This window comes from Oncorhynchus keta, chromosome 31 (genome assembly GCF_023373465.1).
Source record: "Oncorhynchus keta strain PuntledgeMale-10-30-2019 chromosome 31, Oket_V2, whole genome shotgun sequence".
Taxonomy (NCBI): domain Eukaryota; kingdom Metazoa; phylum Chordata; class Actinopteri; order Salmoniformes; family Salmonidae; genus Oncorhynchus; species Oncorhynchus keta.
This window is the reverse complement of record NC_068451.1, coordinates 19,099,276-19,120,444: the sequence shown is the minus strand read 5'-3', so window position 1 is coordinate 19,120,444 and position 21,169 is coordinate 19,099,276. Positions and strand designations below refer to the sequence as shown.

General features: G+C 43.8%; 1 long non-coding RNA gene across 1 annotated transcript; it reads right to left on the bottom strand.

Annotated features, from left to right (window-relative positions):
• Positions 1-10,878: 10,878 nt before the first annotated feature.
• On the bottom strand, positions 10,879-19,544 carry LOC118373119 (uncharacterized). The gene is made up of 3 exons (XR_004823364.2): positions 19,446-19,544; positions 17,675-17,826; positions 10,879-11,019 (listed from the first exon to the last, which is right to left on the bottom strand). It is a non-coding gene; the product is annotated as an uncharacterized LOC118373119 (long non-coding RNA).
• Between the last annotated feature and the right edge of the window lie 1,625 nt (positions 19,545-21,169).

Sequence of the window (21,169 nt, the reverse complement as noted above, 5' to 3'; positions counted from 1 at the left end):
TTATGCGGTAAAGCGCATGGTGTCTCCAGTGCGCTCTCATAGCCCAGGGCGCTTATGCGCCAACCCTCCGCAAATGCCATGCGAGAGTGGGCATCTAGGTATCCTGTGCCGGCTCTGCGCCCTGTGTCCCAGGTGCGCTGAGACTGTTCAGTTCGTCCTATCCCTGAGCTCCGCCCGTGCTGGGCTAAAGTGGGCATTGAGCCAAGTGGAGAGGTGCGAGTGGTAAGCACCAGATCTCCAGTGCTCCCCCACTGCCCGGTTCGACCTGTGCCTGCACTCTGGAGGGGCCGGGCTAAAGTGGGCATTCAGCCTGGAGGAGTGGTGCCAAGGCTGCGCACCAGAGCTCCAGTGCTCCCCCACCCACATCCTGTGCCTCCTCTATGCACCAGTTATCCTGGAGGTCTCCCCCCTGTGGCAGCCCCACGCACCAGGCTGTCTCTGTGTCTCCTCCCTCCAGAGTCGCCCTCCAGTCCGGAGCCTTCTGAGTCGCTCTCCCACAGTAATTTCACATTTCCACAAACTTCAAAGTTTTCTTTTCAAATGGTGTCAAGAATATGCATATACTTGCTTCAGGTCCTGAGCTACAGGCAGTTAGATTTGGGTACATTTCAGATCCTGAAATTAATAACACTGCTATCTTATGTTGGGTTAACTTTTTTGAACTCGAAGCACATATGGGACACATTGAAATGAATTTCCATAGGCATTAATTATGCAAACACATGTATTTTTTATTCTGACACGCATCAGTGAGATTCCAGCCTTTAATCTTCTGTTCTGGATGGAGCTAGCATGCCATGTCTTTTTATGCATATCAAACAGACCCCTTTTCAAAGGAAACAAGCACTCATTACATCAGGTGTGGCCAATTAGTGGGCACGACCAGCACACCTGAACACAATTAACAAAAGAGGATAACGTTTTCTTGATGCTTCGAAACGAATGTATATGTTTTAAAATAACATTCTTAAAATGTTCTCTTAAGTAATATTTTCTTGTGGTTTTTATGGAACGTTTTCAAGTTCTGAGAATGGAATGTATGTTTTTCAACAACGTTCTTAGAACTTTCCTTGGCCATTACAATAGTTTACTTTGGGTTTTTATGGAAAGGTTTCTTAACGTTCTCTGAACAATGAGAACATGACTTTAAATAGAACCATAAATAAACATAAGAAAAATTATGCTGAAGTACTGAAATTCCCACAGAAGAACATTGTTTCTTTTAACATTCTTGGAACAATTTGAGAACATGACTTTAAAATAGAACCATGAGGAAACCTGTAGGAAATGTTATGCTGATGCACTGAAATTACCACAAAATAATATTGTTTCTTAACATTCTCTGAACCATTTGAGAACATTTCCCATGTCAAACCAGTTGGAGAACGTTCCTAGAACATTACCAAAACTGTAATTAAATGTAACCATGTTTGAACTTTTAGGAAACATTCTGTTAAAGTAATGCAATGCCAAGAAACAATGTTGTCAAGTTTCTTAAATGTGCTGAGAATGTTCAAAAGCCAAGCAACTATCATGACCCATTCCCAGAACGTTGTGGGAAGGTTTTATTCAAAATAACCATATGACAACGCTCTCACCAAACTCTAAGAAACATATGGTCCTCAGAACATTATGTGCTAGCTAGGAAGGGTCCTACAGTCCATTGCTTCCCGAATCTGACATGGGGACCCCAAGGGGTGCACATTTTGTTTTTTGCACTAGCACTACACATTTGATTCAAATAATCAACTCATCATTATGCTTTGATTATTTGAATCAGCTGGGAAACACTGCTATAATCAACTAAATAATTTACTGAGAAGCACCATTACTGTATGAGGTTGTCGTTGTAAGATTGTTGGTGTGAAGTTATTATTTGGAGAGCTGTGAAAGTCATGTTGTTTTTTTCATGCTATTGTCTGGCCTCACCTTGCTTGAGCCCATACAACTGGGACCAGAGAGAGTGAGAAGTTTGCTAATCCCAGGTCCTAAATTCTCCCTCCCGCTACTGTTTGGATTAATGATGACAGCCTAGAATCATATAGCTACTTAAAACAAAGATGCTGACTATTTGTTCCCTATCCATCTTTATCTCTGTATTAAAACATTGGCTAAGTGGCAGAAATAGTACATCATTATCTCCTCTCTCCTCTGTGTCCGCGGCTCTGGTAGAAGGATATTAACCAATGGTTTATGGCACCTAGGGGCCCCGTGAATCACCCAGGCGTCTGTGGTGAGATGTTAAAGGCTTTCTAATAGGCTGTAGGCTGCTGCAAAAACATATTGCTGTTTTTTGTGAACACAATGGCTTTCACTTTAAATCTCCTTACATCCGGGTGCTCGATCTCCATTTCTACACAGCCAATGGATGCTCTCCATCTATATCCTCAGCCCTGGTGACGACAAAGGCACCACCTATTTACTGCTATATTGCTTTCACATACCTAGGACTGGGTAATGTCCCATTTATCTCCTTCCTCCCAAAGTGTGCACGTTTTCACTTACCTTTACTGATTTGAAAGGAAACTCCCACTAGACCATACCTCCTCCAATCCAATTGCTTTAGATTTGTAAGAAGTAGTGATGCACACTTCAGGAGAAATGAGATGTTATTGGGACACAAAACTAGATAAGGGGGTGTGAATCTGAGCAGAACTGAGGGAACAACTTTCTGGAATGACACACAAGCTATTAAAGGACATTGGAAGATTTGGCTCAGTACCTTTGTAAGGCGCCAACATTTGAGTTGGTTTCAACTCTAAACTTAAATGTAAATGTTGCCTTCTAGGATTTTCTCTCTGTCTTAATTTTAGCTTTGTCCTTCCTTCATCTTGAACTGGTTTCATTTTCCTTATGGTCACGCTGTCTTTATATCCCTCTGTATGTCTATAGATAAATCCACCTAAAAATAACTATGGTATGGTATATTTCCTGAGTACCTTTATTAGGGAATCAGGACAGCCTGAATATTTATGGACAGAAAGTTCAATTGTGTTTGTTTGTGTCTTCGCTAACATGTTATAGTTACTGTATGTGTTTGTCTCTTTAGGACTATATATGTATTCACTGTAGTCACCTTACGGCTTTCACATGGCATTGCAAACAGGCGAGTGGAGGCTGGGGATCAGTAAAGAGCAGCTATTTACCCTGATGTCTGCCTGTCTGTCTGTTTCCTCTTCTCAGCCACACAGGCCTCTTTACAACACAGCCAACACAACAAATCAGCTCCTGACAGATACAAGGAGGAATATGAAAGAGGAGCAGGCCATGCTTATTATCAATGATTATTCTACAACTCAGGGGCTGGCATTGATCGCTGCACGTAAACTGTCGGGCACACAGTTGACGGTGGATGTTTATGTGTCAGGGTGTACGGGCGGGCCGCTCTGCTCTGGCAGGATGCCTCTTATCACTGACATATGGATAAATGTCTCTACTCTCCTCAAGACGCTTCCTGACTCCTCTCAGGCCATCTCCCCCTGTCTCTTTCCATCTCTCACACCCACCCATCCCTCGCTTCTTAAAGAGCAACAAAATGTCACATATCCAAATCCATAAACAGTGATGTGTGAGCCCACTAACTGTGTGTGTGTGTCCATACTATGTTGGCAAATGGGATTCAGAGCCTAAGGCATATGATTAAGACAGAAATGTGCTTGTTGAATGGTAGGTAACACTCATTAAAACCACACATCTCTGTACTACCGCCTGTAATAAAGGCAAATATGGTCTCCTACATTAATGATATGGGAGGAGTAGGCATAACAATAGCCTCAGTACTGCCCTCCCTCCATTCATCATGTCTATTAAAATACTTATTAAAGTTCCAGGCTATACTGTCTGGTCGTATACTGTAGTATGTACTCATCAGTGGTGTCAGCACTATACATCTCTATTCTGAAATATCACAGGTAGGGCTTCCATCATGTACACCATGTCGGTGCCTGAGCACCCATCCCTCCCCTCCCTCTCCACTCTCACCCCTACCCCGGGAGCCAGCCTGTCCAAAACCCCCATCACACAACTTAACGACATGAAAAATTCATGGCCCGGACTAAAATAGCCCATTATCTAACTGGTAATAGACATATTTTCGAACCCAGGCACTCCGTCATGAAACAACGATAATACTCTGGTCGCTTCCCAGAATTGCGAGCCCCAACTACTGCGTCCCTTCGATCTATCAGAGGACAATTATGAATATTTGAGGAAATTAGATTAAAAGAGATCAGTTGAAATCAACAGGAGGATTAACAAAGAAGGCAGATATGGCAGAGGATCAACTCAGACTAAAGTCCACAAAACCGATACAGTGAATACTGTAGTATTTTACTGTGGCATAATGTACTATTTACAGTTAACTATAATATAAAACTGTATTAAGAGAAAACTTTAGTATATATTATAGTAATTAATGTAGTGTTTTGTAGATTGAACTATACTGTACTATTTACTGTAGTGTTTTTGCAGACTGTAGTATACTGTTAGTATTTAATGTACTGTTTTTGTGGACATTACTGTAGTATTTACTATAGTGTTTTTGTTTTATTATCTTTGACATAGATGTGGAGGCTTTCTCTTTCAGGAAACCTACTGGAGAAATACTACTGTCATGACATTGGCCTGGGGATAGGTTTATGACAGTCATAAATACCTCTTCCCCCCTTTTTCCTCTCTCTACCCTACTGATGTTACATTTGCAAAACCCTTGGTTAACATAGAGATTCTGGGAACATCAGAAGGTGGAGGGGAAATTAAATATATTCTGGTATTCCAACCAATTGAACATATGCGGTGGTACTTAATGAATATAATGTCAGTTTGGTTGTCATCGGTTGTCATCTGAGCCTCGTGGTTAGAGTGTTGGACTAGTAACATTTACATTACATTACATTTAAGTCATTTAGCAGACGCTCTTATCCAGAGCGACTTACAAATTGGTGCATTCACCTTATGACATCCAGTGGAACAGCCACTTTACAATAGTGCATCTAAATCTTTTAAGGGGGGTGAGAAGGATTACTTTATCCTATCCTAGGTATTCCTTAAAGAGGTGGGGTTTCAGGTGTCTCCGGAAGGTGGTGATTGACTCCGCTGTCCTGGCGTCGTGAGGGAGTTTGTTCCACCATTGGGGGCCAGAGCAGCGAACAGTTTTGACTGGGCTGAGCGGGAACTGTACTTCCTCAGTGGTAGGGAGGCGAGCAGGCCAGAGGTGGATGAACGCAGTGCCCTTGTTTGGGTGTAGGGCCTGATCAGAGCCTGGAGGTACTGAGGTGCCGTTCCCCTCACAGCTCCGTAGGCAAGCACCATGGTCTTGTAGCGGATGCGAGCTTCAACTGGAAGCCAGTGGAGAGAGCGGAGGAGCGGGGTGACGTGAGAGAACTTGGGAAGGTTGAACACCAGACGGGCTGCGGCTTTCTGGATGAGTTGTAGGGGTTTAATGGCACAGGCAGGGAGCCCAGCCAACAGCGAGTTGCAGTAATCCAGACGGGAGATGACAAGTGCCTGGATTAGGACCTGCGCCGCTTCCTGTGTGAGGCAGGGTCGTACTCTGCGGATGTTGTAGAGCATGAACCTACAGGAACGGGCCACCGCCTTGATGTTAGTTGAGAACGACAGGGTGTTGTCCAGGATCACGCCAAGGTTCTTAGCGCTCTGGGAGGAGGACACAATGGAGTTGTCAACCGTGATGGCGAGATCATGGAACGGGCAGTCCTTCCCCGGGAGGAAGAGCAGCTCCGTCTTGCCGAGGTTCAGCTTGAGGTGGTGATCCGTCATCCACACTGATATGTCTGCCAGACATGCAGAGATGCGATTCGCCACCTGGTCATCAGAAGGGGGAAAGTAACCGCAAGGTTGCAAGTTCAAACCCCCGAGCTGACAACGTACTAAACTGTCGTTCTGCCCCTGAACAGGCAGTTAACCCACTGTTCCTAGGCCGTCATTGAAAACAAGAATTTGTTCTTAACTAAAATAAAATAAAAAAATAAAAAATTCTCATCAATGATAAGATGACATGAACTCTACATTGGGAAGTCTACACATCAGAGTTGTCGGATTCACATGGAATTGTTGTTCAATTTAAATGTTTGAATATGAAATTATTCGTGATGGGATGAAATGTGATATTAGCTTCTAAAATGTGAGATTTGGGTTTTCATAAGGTAGGGCTCTGCTCAATCAGTGGCCCGGCCCTGTGAAGGGACATGGGCTATTAAACTTTTCAAATACGCCCTCCTCTCTCTTCCTATATAAAGCCTTGACGACAATATAACCATCTGTTCCGAGGATGTGAGGACGACGTTCCGATGTCAGAATGGTTCAGATAATAACTACAGAAGGAAGCCAACATCAGCGTGAGCTTTGGTTGCGAATGGTATGAACTTTGAACTCTTATTCACTACAGAAGTGATACCTCCTAGCCGTTGAGTTAGCAACAGCAGCTGCAAACCAGGGTTAGGAAGGAACAGACAGAGTATTCCGTCTACCACACAACGACGTTACTACAACGTATCCAATTTACCAGCAGAGACATTCTTCAAAGGACAAAGGACTCGGTTTGGCAACACAGCCTTCCATCTTCCACCAACCTACCGAAGCACAGCTCAGAGTAAATATTTATTGCATTTTCCTTTTCCAAATGGGCGGTAATTTAGAATGCATAAGATACTGTATTTACGATAGCACAGCTTCTCCCTGTGTCTCTCAGTTTTCCCGCTCTTTCACTCAAACCCAGACCCTTTTCTTTTGTGTAACCAGCTGCTCCGCCCGCTAGGGACGTCTTCATTTATGACGTAATTTGTAATGAAGTTATGATTAATTATGTGTATGTGTAATTCTGTGTGATTAGTTAGGTATTTAGTAAATAAATCATTAAACCCAATATTGTATTGCTGATTCAACTTGTTAGCCAGAGTTTGTCACGTTCATGGTATGGGGGAGACCAAGGCGCAGCGTAAGATGAATACATACTTTTTAACAAAGACAAAGAACACTTAAACTATACAAAACAACAAACCAAACGTGAAGCTATATAATACTAGTGCAGACACAAGCAACTAGACATAGACAATGAGCCACGAATTACCCAAGGAATATGGCTGCCTAAATATGGTTCCCAATCAAAGACAACGATAAACAGCTGTCTCTAATTGAGAACCAATCTAGGCAACCATAGACAACAAAAAACACCTAGACTAGTGAACCCCCCGGCCGCACACCTAAGCCTATATGGGAGGGTCTGGGTGGTCATAACTCCGAGGTGGCGGTTCTGGTGAGGGACGTGGTCCCCGCTCCACTTCTGACTCGGCCCACTTACGTAATGTCTCTGGAGCGGGAACCCTCACCGCCGACCCCGGACTAGAGGACACCACTGGACTGATGGTCGAGTCTGGGGTGAGTGGCGCCTCTGGACTGAAGGGAGATTCTGGCGGATCCGGACTGGAGGGAGACTCTGGCGGATCCGGACTGGAGGGAGACTCTGGCGGATCCGGACTGGGACCCATCGTGGTAGGTTCCGGGTTCCGGATTGGGACCCGTCGTGGTAGGTTCCGGGTTCCGGACTGTGACCCGTTGTGGTAGGTTCCGGTCTGTGGCCCGTCGTAGGAGGTTCTGGTCTGTAGACTATCGCCGGACGCTCTGGACTGGGTACTGTCGCCGGACACTCTGGACTGCGTACTGTCGCCGGACGCTCTGGACTGCGTACTGTCGCCGGACGCTCTGGACTGGGTACCTTCGCCGGACGCTCTGGACTGCGTACTGTCGCCGGACGCTCTGGACTGCGTACTGTCGCCGGACGCTCTGGACTGCGTACTGTCGCCGGACGCTCTGGACTGCGTACTGTCGCCGGACGCTCTGGACTGCGTACTGTCGCCGGACACTCTGGACTGCGTACTGTCGCCGGACACTCTGGACTGCGTACTGTCGCCGGACACTCTGGACTGCGTACTGTCGCCGGACACTCTGGACTGCGTACTGTCCCCGGACACTCTGGACTGGGCACTGTCCCCGGACACTCTGGACTGGGCACTGTCCCCGGACACTCTGGACTGGGCACTGTCCCCGGACACTCTGGACTGGGCACTGTCCCCGGACACTCTGGACTGGGCACTGTCCCTGGACACTCTGGACTGGGCACTGTCCCTGGACACTCTGGACTGGGCACTATCGCCAGACGCTCTGGACTGGCGAGACGTACTGTAGGCCTGGTGCGTGGTGCCGGCACTGGTGGTACCGGGCTGGGGACACGCACCTCAGGGCGAGTGCGGGGAGGAGGAACAGGGCGTATGGGATTGCCGAGGCGCACTATAGTCCTGGTGCGTGGTGCTGACACTGGTGGTACCGGCCTGGGGACACGCACCTCAGGGTGAGTGCAGGGAGGAGGAACAGGGCGTACTGGACTGCCGAGGCGCACTATAGTCCTGGGGCGTGGTGCCGGCCCTGGTGGTACCGGGCTGGGGACAGGCACCTTAGGGCGAGTGCGAGGAGCAGGAACAGGGAGTACTGGAGCCTGGAGACGCGCTAGAGGCCTGGTGCGTGGTGCCGGTACTGGTGGTACCGGGCTGAGGACACGCACCTCAGGATGAGTGAGAGAAGCAGGGAGAGGACACACCGGGTTGTGAAGGTATACTGTAGACCTGGTGTGTATAGCCGGCATCAATTCTTCCGGAACTTTAACACAAGTTTCAGGCTGAGTACGAGGAACTGACACAGGTGGCATCGAGCAGCTAACACGCTCCTCAGGGCGAATGCTGTGCATACTACGCCAAACCAACAGCTCTCTCTCTTCATTCTCCTCCAATTTCATCAACAACTCCTCAAATGTCTCATCATCTCCCCTCCGTTCACTCTCCTCCAATCTGTCCAATAACTCCTCGAAAATCTCAGACTCACCCCTAAACTTCGCCGACTGCTCCATGTGCCTCCCCCCAAAAATGTTTTGGGGTTTCTGTGGCCTACCTCCCCGACATCGTTGCTGTCCTCTATAATAATAATATATGCCATTTAGCAGACGCTTTTATCCAAAGCGACTTACAGTCATGTGTGCATACATTCAACGTATGGGTGGTCCCGGGAATCGAACCCATTATCCTGGCGTTACAAGCGCCATGCTCTACCAACTGTGCTCCTAGGCAACTCCTCAGCCTGCGTCCAGGGTCCTGCTCCGTCCAAAATTTCCTCCCAGGTCCATTCCTCCTTAACACGCTGCTTGGTCCTTTTATGGTGGGTTATTCTGTCACGTTCATGGTGACAACGAACACTTAACAAACTGTACAAAACAACAAACCAAACGTGACGCTATATAATACTAGTGCAGACACAGGCAACTAGACATAGACAATAACCCACAAATTACCCCAGGAATATGGCTGCCTAAATATGGTTCCCAATCAGAGACAACGATAAACAGCTGTCTCTAATTTAGAACCAATCTAGGCAACCATAGACAAAAAAAAAACACCTAGACTAGTCAAACCCCATAAACATACAAAATCCCTAGACATCACCCTTGTCACACCCTGACCTAACTAAAATAATAAAGAAAACAAAGAATACTAAAGTCAGGGCGTGACAGGGTCTGTGAAGATAATCAAGAATTTACAACTTTCAGATGAGACTGAATTAAGGTTACGATTAATATTGACTGTTATTGAAGTAAAATATTACCAGGTCTTTAAGAGTTTATTCGGAAGATAACAGCTCTATAAATATTATTTCCTCGTGCCCCGACTCTCTAGTTAATTACATTTACATGATTAGCTCAATCAGGTAATATTAATTATGGAGAAATTATTTTATAGAACAGCATGTCATTTCACTTAATCCGGCATAGCCAAAGACACGACACGACACTGAACTAAAATATGAAAATGTACAGTGCTGTTCCCATGTTTCATGAGCTGATCCCAGAAATGATCTTCCATAAGCACAAAAAGCTCATTACTCTCACATTTTGTGTACAAATTTGTTTACATCCCTGTTAGTGAGCATTTTATCCTTTGTCAAGATAATAAAGACCTTTTGTGGGGTAAAACGGATCCTGATTGGCTGAGCCTGGCTCCCAAGTGGGTGGGTCTATGCCCTTCCAGGCCCACCCATGGCTGCACCCCTGCCTAATCATGTGAAATACATAGATTAGTGCCCAATGTATTTATTTCAGTTGACTGAATTCCTTATATGAACTGTAAATCATCAAAATCTTTGAAATAATTGCATGTTGCGTTTAAATGTATAGTATAAAATGTTCAGTATAAAAGAGCACATTTTCCATAACATGTAGGTAGGTAGGATTGGGGTCTGAATGGATAGTTCAGAACTTCTGTTCTTTTTTACAACCTGTAGAGAATATAATATATGGTCTATACGAGTAGTTTTGTAGGTTTCTCACTTATGGGTGTCACAATTTGTGATGTAGGGGAGGGATATGGGCAGGGTATATGCAAGTTATATACTGTAGTATTTACTATATATTTTTTTTAAGTGTTTTTGCGGACTGTAGTGTTTTTGCGGACATTACTGTAGTATTTACTAGTGTTATTTTGCAGATAATACTGTAGTATTTACTGTAGTATTCTACAGTATACTACAGCATTCTATAGGTAGTAAGATACATGATCGAGGGATACTGCAGTGGTTAGTATAGTATGCTATAGTTTACTACAGAATTCTAAAAGTGTTTTCATGTGGGTTTATATTGGTGTTAAAGGTCAGAGATAGCCGTTTGCTCTTTGGAAATTCTTGTTTGTCCTGTCATCTGCGTTGAGCTAGTGAAGCCACATGGCTAACTGGAAGTGTCTGGTGTAGCATTAGGCCTATGTCTTGGAAAAAATTACAGCAGGCTAGATTTACTAAATTAACTGGTTTTATTCAAACTCAAACCCTATGTCGATGCCACTTGATTCTGGGTTTGTGTCCCTTGTGGAAGAGACAGCACGCGCAGGGATGACACGCCGTACACCTCATCGAATTCTCCCTTGTGCCCATAGGGTGAACTGGCGATGAGCTGCCAGCCTGTATGCTCTGCAAACGGAATCATACAAAAAGTAAGTCTGATACCGAAACGAAAGAAAAAAAAGAAAAAAAGAAACATCCCTTTTTCAGGACCATGTCGTTCAAAGATAATTCGTAAAAATCCAAATAACTTCACAGATCTTCATTGTAAATTATTTAAACACTGTTTCCCATGCTTGTTCAATGATTCATAAACAATTAATGAACATGAACCTGTGGAACGGTCGACAAGACACTAACAGCTTACAGACGTTAGGCAATTAAGGTCACAGTTATGAAAACTTAGGACACTAAAGAGGCCTTTCTACTGACTGAAAAACACCAAAAGATTGATGCCCAGGGTCCCTGCTTATCTGCGTGCACATGCCGTAGGCATGCTGCAAGGAGGCATGAAGACTGCAGATGTGGCCAGGGTAATAAATAGCAATGTCTGCACTGTGAGACGCCTAAGACAGCGCTACAGGGAGACAGGATGGACAGCTGATCATTCTCTCAGTGGAAAACCACGTGTAACAACACCTGCACAAGATCGGTACATCCGAACATCACACCTGCGGGACAGGTACAGGATGGCAACAAGGATGGCAAGGATGACAGGTACAGTATGGCAACACCAGGAACGCACAATCCCTCCATCAGTGCTCAGACTGTCCGCAATAGGCTGAGAGAGGCTCAACTGAGGGCTTGTAGGCCTGTTGTAAGGCAGGTCCTCACCAGACATCACTGGCAACAACGTCTCCTACGGGAACAAGCCAACCGTCGCTTGACCTGACAGAAGTGGCTCTTCACTGACGAGTCGCGGTTTTGTCTCACCATGGGTGATGGTCTGATTCGCCTTTATTGTGAAAAGAATGAGCGTTACACCCGAGGCCTGTACTCTGGAGCGGGATCGATTTGAAGGTGGAGGGTCCGTTATGTTCTGGGGCGGTGTGTCACAGCATCAGCGGACTGAGCTTGTTGTCATTGCAGGCAATCTCAACGCTGTGCAATACAGGAATAACATCCTCCTCCCTCATGTTGTACCCTTCCTGCAGGCTCATCCTGACATGACCCTCCAGCATGACAATGCCACCAACCATACTGCTCGTTTTGTGCATGATTTCCTGCAAGACAGGAATGTCTGTGTTCTGTCATGGCCAGTGAAGAGCCCGGATCTCATGTCTGGGACCTATTGGATAAGAAAGTGAGGGCTAGGGCCATTCCCCCCAGATATGTCCAGGAACATGCAGGTGCCTTGGTGGAAGAGTGTGGTAACATCTCACAGCAAGAACTGTCAAATCTGGTCCATGAGGAGGAGATGCACTTCAGTACTTAACCTCTCTGGGATATGTGGGATGATAGCATCCCACTTGGCCAAAAGCCAGAGAAAATGCAGAGCGCCAAATTCAAATAAATTCCTATAAAACATTCGTGAAATCACACATGTAAGATACCAAATTAAAGCTACACGTGTTGTGAATCCAGCCAACATGTCAGATTTCAAAAAGGCTTTTCGGCGAAGGCAAACAATGCTATTATCTGAGGGTAGCACCTCCGTAAACAAAAGAGAGAAAAACATATTTCAACCCTGCAGACGCGACACAAAATGCAGAAATAAAAATAAAAATCATGCCTTACCTTTGATGAGCTTCTTCTGTTGGCACTCCAATATGTCCCATAAACATCACAAATGGTCCTTTTGTTCGATTAACTCTGTCCATATATATCCAAAATGTCCATTTATTTGGCGCGTTTGATTAAGAAAAACACTGGTTCCAACTTGCGCAACGTGACTACAAAATATCTCAAAGGTTACCTGTAAACTTTGCCAAAACATTTCAAACTACTTTTGTAATACAACTTTACGTATTTTTAAAGTAAATAATCGATAAAATTGAAGACGGGATGATCTGTGTTCAATACAGGAAGAAAACGCGCCTCTATCTAACAGTTCACATGAAGTGACTCTCATTCAAGATGGCCATACTTTTTCATTACACAAAGGAATAATCCAGTGGAAGCGGTAGGAACTGCAAGCAAGTCCCTTAGAAATCTGGATTCCCAATGAAAGCTAATTGAAAAGGTGTATGCACCAATTTGTAAGTCGCTCTGGATAAGAGCGTCTGCTAAATGACTTAAATGTAAATGTAAATGTAAAAGAGAGGGACCTCAACAACAACAAAATCTGAATGGCTTGTCCTCTGGGTTTCGCCTGCTACATAAGTTCTGTTATACTTACAGACATGATTCAAACAGTTTTAGAAACTTCAGCATGTTTTCTATACTAATAATATGCATATCTTATCATCTGGGGATGAGTAGCAGGCAGTTGAATTTGGGCATGCTTTTCATCCAAAATTCCAAATGCTGCCCCCTATCCTAGAGAAGTTAATGCAGCTGGTGGCCACACCAGATACTGAATGTTACTTTTGATTTTGACCCCCCTTTGTTCAGGGACACATTGTTCCATTTATGTTAGTCACATGTCTGTGGAACTTGTTCAGTTTATGTCTCAGTTGTTGAATCTTGTTATGTTCAAACAAATATTTACACAGTTTAACTTAAGGCCAGACGTCCCGCTAGCGGGACATCAAAACATTTTTCCACCAGCACAGGTTCCGTAAATTCACAAATAGCGATTAAATATTCACTTTCTTTTTGAAAATCTTCCTCTGATTTGTCATCCAAATGGTCCCCGCTACAACATGTAGTGTCGTTTTGTTAGATAAAATCCTTCTTTATATCCCAAAAAGACTGTTTAGTTGGCGCCGTCAATTTGAGTAATCCACTCGTTCAACTTGCAGAGAAAGGAATCCATAAAGCTGCCTATAAACTTTGTTAAAACAAGTCAAAATACAATTCTATTTAATCCTCAGATACCCTAAAATGTAATTCAACTATAATATTTCATACGGAGAGAAGTATGTTCAATAGGAAAGCGATATTAGCAGGTGTGCATCCTCTTCGTCGCGCACGCATGCACGAATTTCCAAGTCTGTATCCCAGTACTAAAACTCATTATTCTTCCTCATTTTGGAAGAAACAAGCCTGAAACCTTGAACAAAGACTGTTGACATCTAGTGGAAGCCATAGGAATTGCAATCTGGGATCTGGATTTGGATATGCCACTATACTTTCCATTGTAAGAGCATGAGCTCTCAAAAAATAAAAATTCTGTTTGGTTTTTCTTTGGAGTTTCTACTACCATATCTACCATAAACTTCAAAGTGTTTGCTATCCAATGGTACCAATTATATGCATATCCTGGCTTCAGGGCCTGATTAACAGGCAGTTTACTTTGTGCATGTCATTGAGGTGGAAATTGAGGAAAAAAGGACCCTAGCCTGAAAGTTTGCTGAAAATAAACGCAGTTGACAGTGAGAGGACATTTCTTTTTTTGCTGAGTTTATAATGAACACGCCCCATTGTTGGTTAGAATGAGATTTCATAAATCATGATGCTGTCTGTGATTCGAACTCTGCTTGTTTAATTAATCAAAAGGTGAATGCTTTACCATCGCACCAAACAGCGCTTCTGATAAACATCATTATAGGTACTAATTATATATATTGAGCACCTACCCACTACTGATGTTAGCTTTAAACAATTTATAATCAAGTAAAATGTAAGCAATTATTTAACTGGCATACCGGCTGCTGCCTGGTCGTGTAACCTCTTCTCTCGGGAAGTCCTTCATATGAATTAGCGACACGTCCAATACATCGCCATCCAGACAGACTGAAAGGAACCTCTGACTGGATGTAATACAGCCACCATCCACTGGGATTTTGTGCTGTATCGCCACCATTCCCAAACAACGCACACACTCTAGGCATTATTTGCAAAACCCTTGTTGGCAATCACAGAGGTCAGACGTTTCTTGTAGTTGGCCACCAGGTTTGCACACATCTCAGGAGGGATTTTGTCCCACTCCTCTTTGCAGATCTTCTCCAAGTCATAAAGGTTTTGATGCTGACATTTGGCAACTCGAACTTTCAGCTCCCTCCACAGATTTTCTATGGGATTAAGGTCTGGAGACTGGCTAGGCCACTCCAGGACCTTAATGTGCTTCTTCTTGAGCCACTCCTTTGTTGCCTTGGCCATGTGTTTTGGGTCACTGTCATGCTGGAATACCCACCCACGACCCATTTTCAATGTCCTGGCTGAGGGAAGGAGGATCTCACCCTATATTTGACGGTACATGGCCCCGTCCATCGTCCCTTTGATGAGGTGAAGTTGTCCTGTCCCCTTAGCAGAAAAACACCCCCAAAGCATAATGTCTCCACCTCCATGTTTAACGGCGGGGATGGTGTTCTTGGGGTCATAGGCAGCATTCCTCCTCCTCCAAACACGGCGAGTTGAGTTTATGCCAAAGAGCTCCATTTTGGTCTCATGTGACCACAACACTTTCATCCAGTTGTCCTCTGAATCATTCAGATGTTCATTGGCAAACTTCAGACGGGCATGTAAATGTGCTTTCTTGAGCAGGGGGACCTTGCGGGCGCTGCAGGATTTCAGTCCTTCACAGAGTAGTGTGTTACCAATTGTTTTCTTGGTGACTATGGACCCAGCTGCCTTGATATCATTGACAAGATCCTCCAATGTAGTTCTGAGCTGATTCCTCACCGTTCTCATGATCATTGCAACTCCACGAGGTGAGATCTTGCATGGAGCCCCAGGCCGAGGGAGATTGACAGTTCTTTTGTGTTTCTTCCATTTGCGAATAATCGCACCAACTGTTGTCACCTTCTCACCAAGCTGCTTGGCGATGGTCTTGTAGCCCATTCCAGCCTTGTGTAGGTCTATAATCTTGTCCCTGACATCCTTGGAGAGCTCTTTGGTCTTGGCCATGGTGGAGAGTTTGGAAGATTGATTGCTTGCTTCTGTGGACAGATGTCTTTTATCCAGGTAACAAACTGAGATTTAGGAGCACTCCCTTTAAGAGTGTGCTCCTAATCTCAGCTCGTTACCTGTATAAAAGACACCTGGGAGCCAGAAATCTTTCTGATTGAGAGGGGGTCAAAAACATATTTCCCTCATTAAAATGCAAATCAATTTCTAACATTTTTGACATGCGTTTTTCTGGATTTTTTTGTTGTTATTCTGTCTCTCACTGTTCAAATAAACCTATCATTACAATTATAGACTGATCATTTCTTTGTCAGTGGGCAAACGTACAAAATCAGCAGGGGATCAAATACTTTTTTCCCCTCACTGTATAAAAAGCATCTAGACAATATCTCACATTTCTATTAGACTAACATTAGGTTTTCAACAGATCTTGCTGTCTCTCCAACATTTGCAACATTGTTTCAATATTCAAATTCGATCTCTAACTGTCCCATAGTAATGAACGGGTCAGGAGTCGTGTCGAGAGAGAGAGGCAGGCAACATTTCTAAGCCAGTCTAAATAATGAATCAGATGGCATAAATTTTATCGATATATTCAAAGAAATGTAAATTGAAATAGGTCAAACTAAACGAAGTGCAGCTAGTTTGCAGTCTTAGCAGCTTCAGTATGAAGTAATTGTGTTAGCTGTGTTGTTGGCTAGCTCCCCTGAACAACAGTGTCCTAATGAGAGAGCACATTTTCTATACCAGGCGAAAACTGGTATCGTGCCTCATTAGCTCATTGTTATGGATGTATCCAAATAAATGTCACTAGAAAACAGCTTAAACAAATGCAGCTATTGTTGTTATTCTGTCTGCACTGTTTGACATGTGTCACGCCTTGGTCTTAGTATTTTGTGTTTTCGTTATATAATTGGTCAGGCCAAGATGTGACATGGGTTTATTTTGTTGTGTTTCGTATTGGGGTTTTGTAGGCATTGGGATTGCGGCTGAGTAGGGATGTCTCGCATAGGCTTGGCTGCCTGAGGCGGTTCTCAATCAGAGTCAGGTGATTCTCGTTGTCTCTGATTGGGAACCATATTTAGGTAGCCTAGGTTTCACTGTGTGTTTTGTGGGTGATTGTTCCTGTCTCTGTGTTTGTTTTCACTAGATAGGCTGTATAGGTTTTCGCGTTCCGTTTGTTGTTTTGTTACTTAGTTATTTCATGTATCGTTCTATTTTATTAAAGAACATGAGTAACCACCACGCTGCATTTTGGTCCGACTCTCATCAGACGAACGCCGTTACAACATGACTAAGTTATGCATAGTTGGCTAGCTAGCAAGCAAGGGACAAGAACCTTGCCAGTCAGTATGGCAATGGAGCATTTAGAAGAACGACTGGGTTGCGTCCATAGATACAGAACAAAAAGACTGAACGACTGGGAACCGAACGACCAGTTGGCTTGGGTAGCAACCCTAGATTGGTTTCGGGACTGTATCTTGTGGAAGGATGAAATAATATGAATAAATTAATCAAAATAAAATTTGTAATGAAAATATCATTATTTGAATATGTTGGTAAACCGTTGTGTAAAAGTGATAATGCCCTCGAAGCCTGTGTTTGGAGGATATATCCTAACAACACCCGTACCAAGATATCCTCCAAACACCAGCTTCACGGGCATTATCACTTAATTAATACACAGTATTAATACACAGGAGTGTCTAATGTGTCCGATGGAGTTGTGGAGTGAGAGGTGAAGGGGTGTGTAGGGGTGTGTAGTGGTGTGTAGTGTGTAGCAGCATTACTAGTGAAACACAGGCTTCTCATGCATAATGGATCTGGATCTTACCGCTTCTTTCAAAGAGCTAGCTGTCGCTGCCAGTTAAGGCCCCGACACACACCCTATTACCCCCACGTCCTGCCCAGCCTGCGCCTCCGCTCTGAACATTAACACGTCTGTTCTCATCATCCGTGTCTGTGGATCCACTCTTCCAGCAGGAGCTAGGGAAAATAACATGTTTAATATGCTAAGACAATGCAGGACAGGCAGGGAGGAGGGACATGAGAGGCAGCTAGGTAAGAAGTGTCCCCACACTACAGTGTTAAGACTGCAGTTCACACAAGCTCAATATGTGTTGGTTAATTTGGGGGAAATTTAACAGGTAAACAAATTAGAATTACAATTTTGTTTTTAACTTTATTTAACTAGGCTACAATGATGGAGTTTGGTTGAAGATGTTCTTGTGTTATTGCCAATGAAGTAATGCAGTAATCACACATTCAAACTCGCTGATCTCTTTCTCTGAAGTACACGTGCAATACTTATACTTCTATTGCACTTGCAATAAGTACATTTGCAATAGAACTGTTGAATGATCTGTAACATGGTGTTCATTTACCCTCATATCTGGTCTACCTGTTTTTTGCACTAGCAGCTAGCAATGACTGCAACCAACTCAGACCCAAAATGCCTTCAAATGCCAGAAAAAAAGGAGGTTCAGTTCAGTTCTCTTATTCTCTCCCATTTAAACAAATGTTTAAGGGAGGGACACATTTCGGTTGTTACACATAAACCTGGTTGCCTCCTGGTTTCTGTTTTGGAACGAGGAAAGGAAAATGACATTCTGTCAGTGCTGGGTGCTAGGGGCAAGATGATGCCTGTGGATACATGATGAGGACTAGGCTGTCACTGTAAGCAGTCAAGCGCTTATTCATGAAATGGAATTACATTCTGACAGTGGCTCCGCTCGCTGCTCGCTTTTGAAGCCCCCTGTCTTTTTCTCTGAACTGTAAATCCTTTGGCTAGCAGCTAGCACGGGCTCCTCTGTTCACACACACACATACACGCTCGCTGATCGCACACCACTATGTCTGGAGGAGTGGAATTGCAAAAAGTCAGCCATTTATTCCTGCACAAAAAAGAGCAGGGTGTTTCTCCTTCTTCAGCAATTCCTATAGTAAAACCTTGAGGATAAGGCAAACAGATTTCAAGTTTCAATGTTTATTTGCCATTTGCAGAGGATACAACAGGTGTACAGCAGCACAGTGAAATTCTTACCTTGACACCTCTTTCCAACAATGCAGTGATAATAATACTAATATTGATGATAATATGAAATAGAATTAGAAGTTAAAGAATAAAAACCACACAACAACAACGAGAGTTAAAGAAACACGAGAATGCAAGTATATACAGGTCAATGCCAGTACATTTTGATTCATTGATCAATTTTCCTGATGCCACATGTAGTTGTAAATTGACACGTCATTGTTTGCACATGTTGTGGTTGCCTACTAGCTTTAGGAGTTTTATCTATTGTTTGATGTATACCACAAATGCTATATGCTACATTTTATAGCCCCTGCCATTTCAGCCTGCTTTAGCTTTGGCCTGCCACACCACATGTTATGTGGCCAATCCAAACCACAGCTAATCAAGACCAGGATCACATAGTAATGCCCTACTGAACTGTCAACTGTGAATCATATCATCGAACTCAACTGTACCGTGATTGAATTCATCTGAACAAACTTCCATGCCATGTACAGTTGAAGTCGGAAGTTTAATAAACCTTAGCCAAATACATTTAAACCCAGTTTTTCACAATTCTGTCACGAACCTCGCTGAAGAGGGTGCCTCTTCCTGTTCGGTCGTCGTCACCGGCCTATTAGCTGCCATCGATTCCTTTTCCGTTTGTGTTGGTTAGTGTTTAATTGGGTACACCTGTTTTGTATTAGGGTTTGTTTGTAGGGTATTTAAGGGCACTAGGCCCGCTGGGTATTTTGTGCGGGCTTGTTTTTTTGTTACTCTGTGTTTGATGGTGTGATTTGTTTTCTTATCTTTATTCTCTGGTCTATTTTGTCCTGTTGTTTTGGACTGGCAACCTATATACGCCCTGTGTTTGATGGCGTAATCATTTTTCGGTTGCACCGGTGTATTAAATTTGATAAACGACAGAACCCTGCTCTCTGCGCCTGATTCCATCCACCACTCATAGTTATTCGTAACAAATTCCTGACATTTAATACGTGTAAAAATACCCTGTCTTAGGTCAAATAGGATTACCACTTTATTTTAACAATGTGAAATGTCAGAATAATAGAAGAGTGATTTATTTCAGCTTTTATTTCTTTCATCACATTCCCAGTGGGTCAGAAGTTTACATACACTCAATTAGTGTTTGGTAGCATTGCCTTTAAACTGTTTAACTTGGGATAAAACATTGCAGGTAGCCTTCCACAAGCTTCCCACAATAAGTTGGGTGAATTTTGGCCCATTTCTCCTGACAGAGCTTGTGTAACTGAATCAGATTTGTAAGCCTCCTTGCACGCACACGCTTTTTCAGTTCTACCCACAACTTTTCTGTAGGATGAGGTCAGGGCTTTGTGATGGCCACTCCAAGACCTTGACTTTGTTGTCCTTAAGCCATTTTGCCACAATTTTGGAAGTACGCTTGGGGTCATTGTCCATTTGGAAGACCCATTTGTGACCAAGCTTTAACGTCCTGACTGATGTCTTGACATGTTGCTTCAATATATCCACAAAATGTTCCTTCCTCATGAAGCCATCTATTTTGTGAAGTGCACCAGTCCCTCCTGCAGCAAAGCACCGCCACAACATGATGCTGCCACCCCCGTGCTTCACGGTTGGGATAGTGTTCTTCGGCTTGCAAGCCTTCCCCTTTTTCCTCCAAACATAACAATGGTCATTATGGCCAAACAGTTCTATTTTTGTTACATCAGACCAGAGGACATTTCTCCAAAAAGTACGATCTGTGTCCCCATGTGCAGTTGCAAACCGTAGTCAGGCTTTTTCATGGCGGTTTAGGAGCTGTGGCTTCTTCCTTGCTGAGCAGCCTTTCAGGTTATGTCAATATAGGCCTCGTTTTACTGTGGATATAGATACTTGTGTACCTGTTTCCTCCAGCATCTTTATAAGGTCCTTTGCTGTTGTTCTGGGAATGATTTGTACTTTTCACACCAAAGTACGTTCATCTCTCCTTCCTGGGTGGTATGACGGCTGTGTGGTCCCATGGAGTTTATACTTGAGTACTACTGTTTGTACAGATGAACGTGGTACCTTCAGGCGTTTGGAAATTGCTCCCAAGGATGGACCAGACTTGTGGAGGTCTACAATTGTTTTTCTGACGTCTTGGCTGATTTCTTTTGATTTTCCCATGATGTCAAGCAAAGAGCCGCTGAGTTTGAAGGTAGCCCTTGAAATACATCCACAGGTACACCTCTAATTTACTCAAATTATGTCAATTAGCCTATCAGAAGCTTCTAAAGCCATTACATACATTTCTGTAATTTTCCAAGCTGTTTAAAGGAACAGTCAATTTAG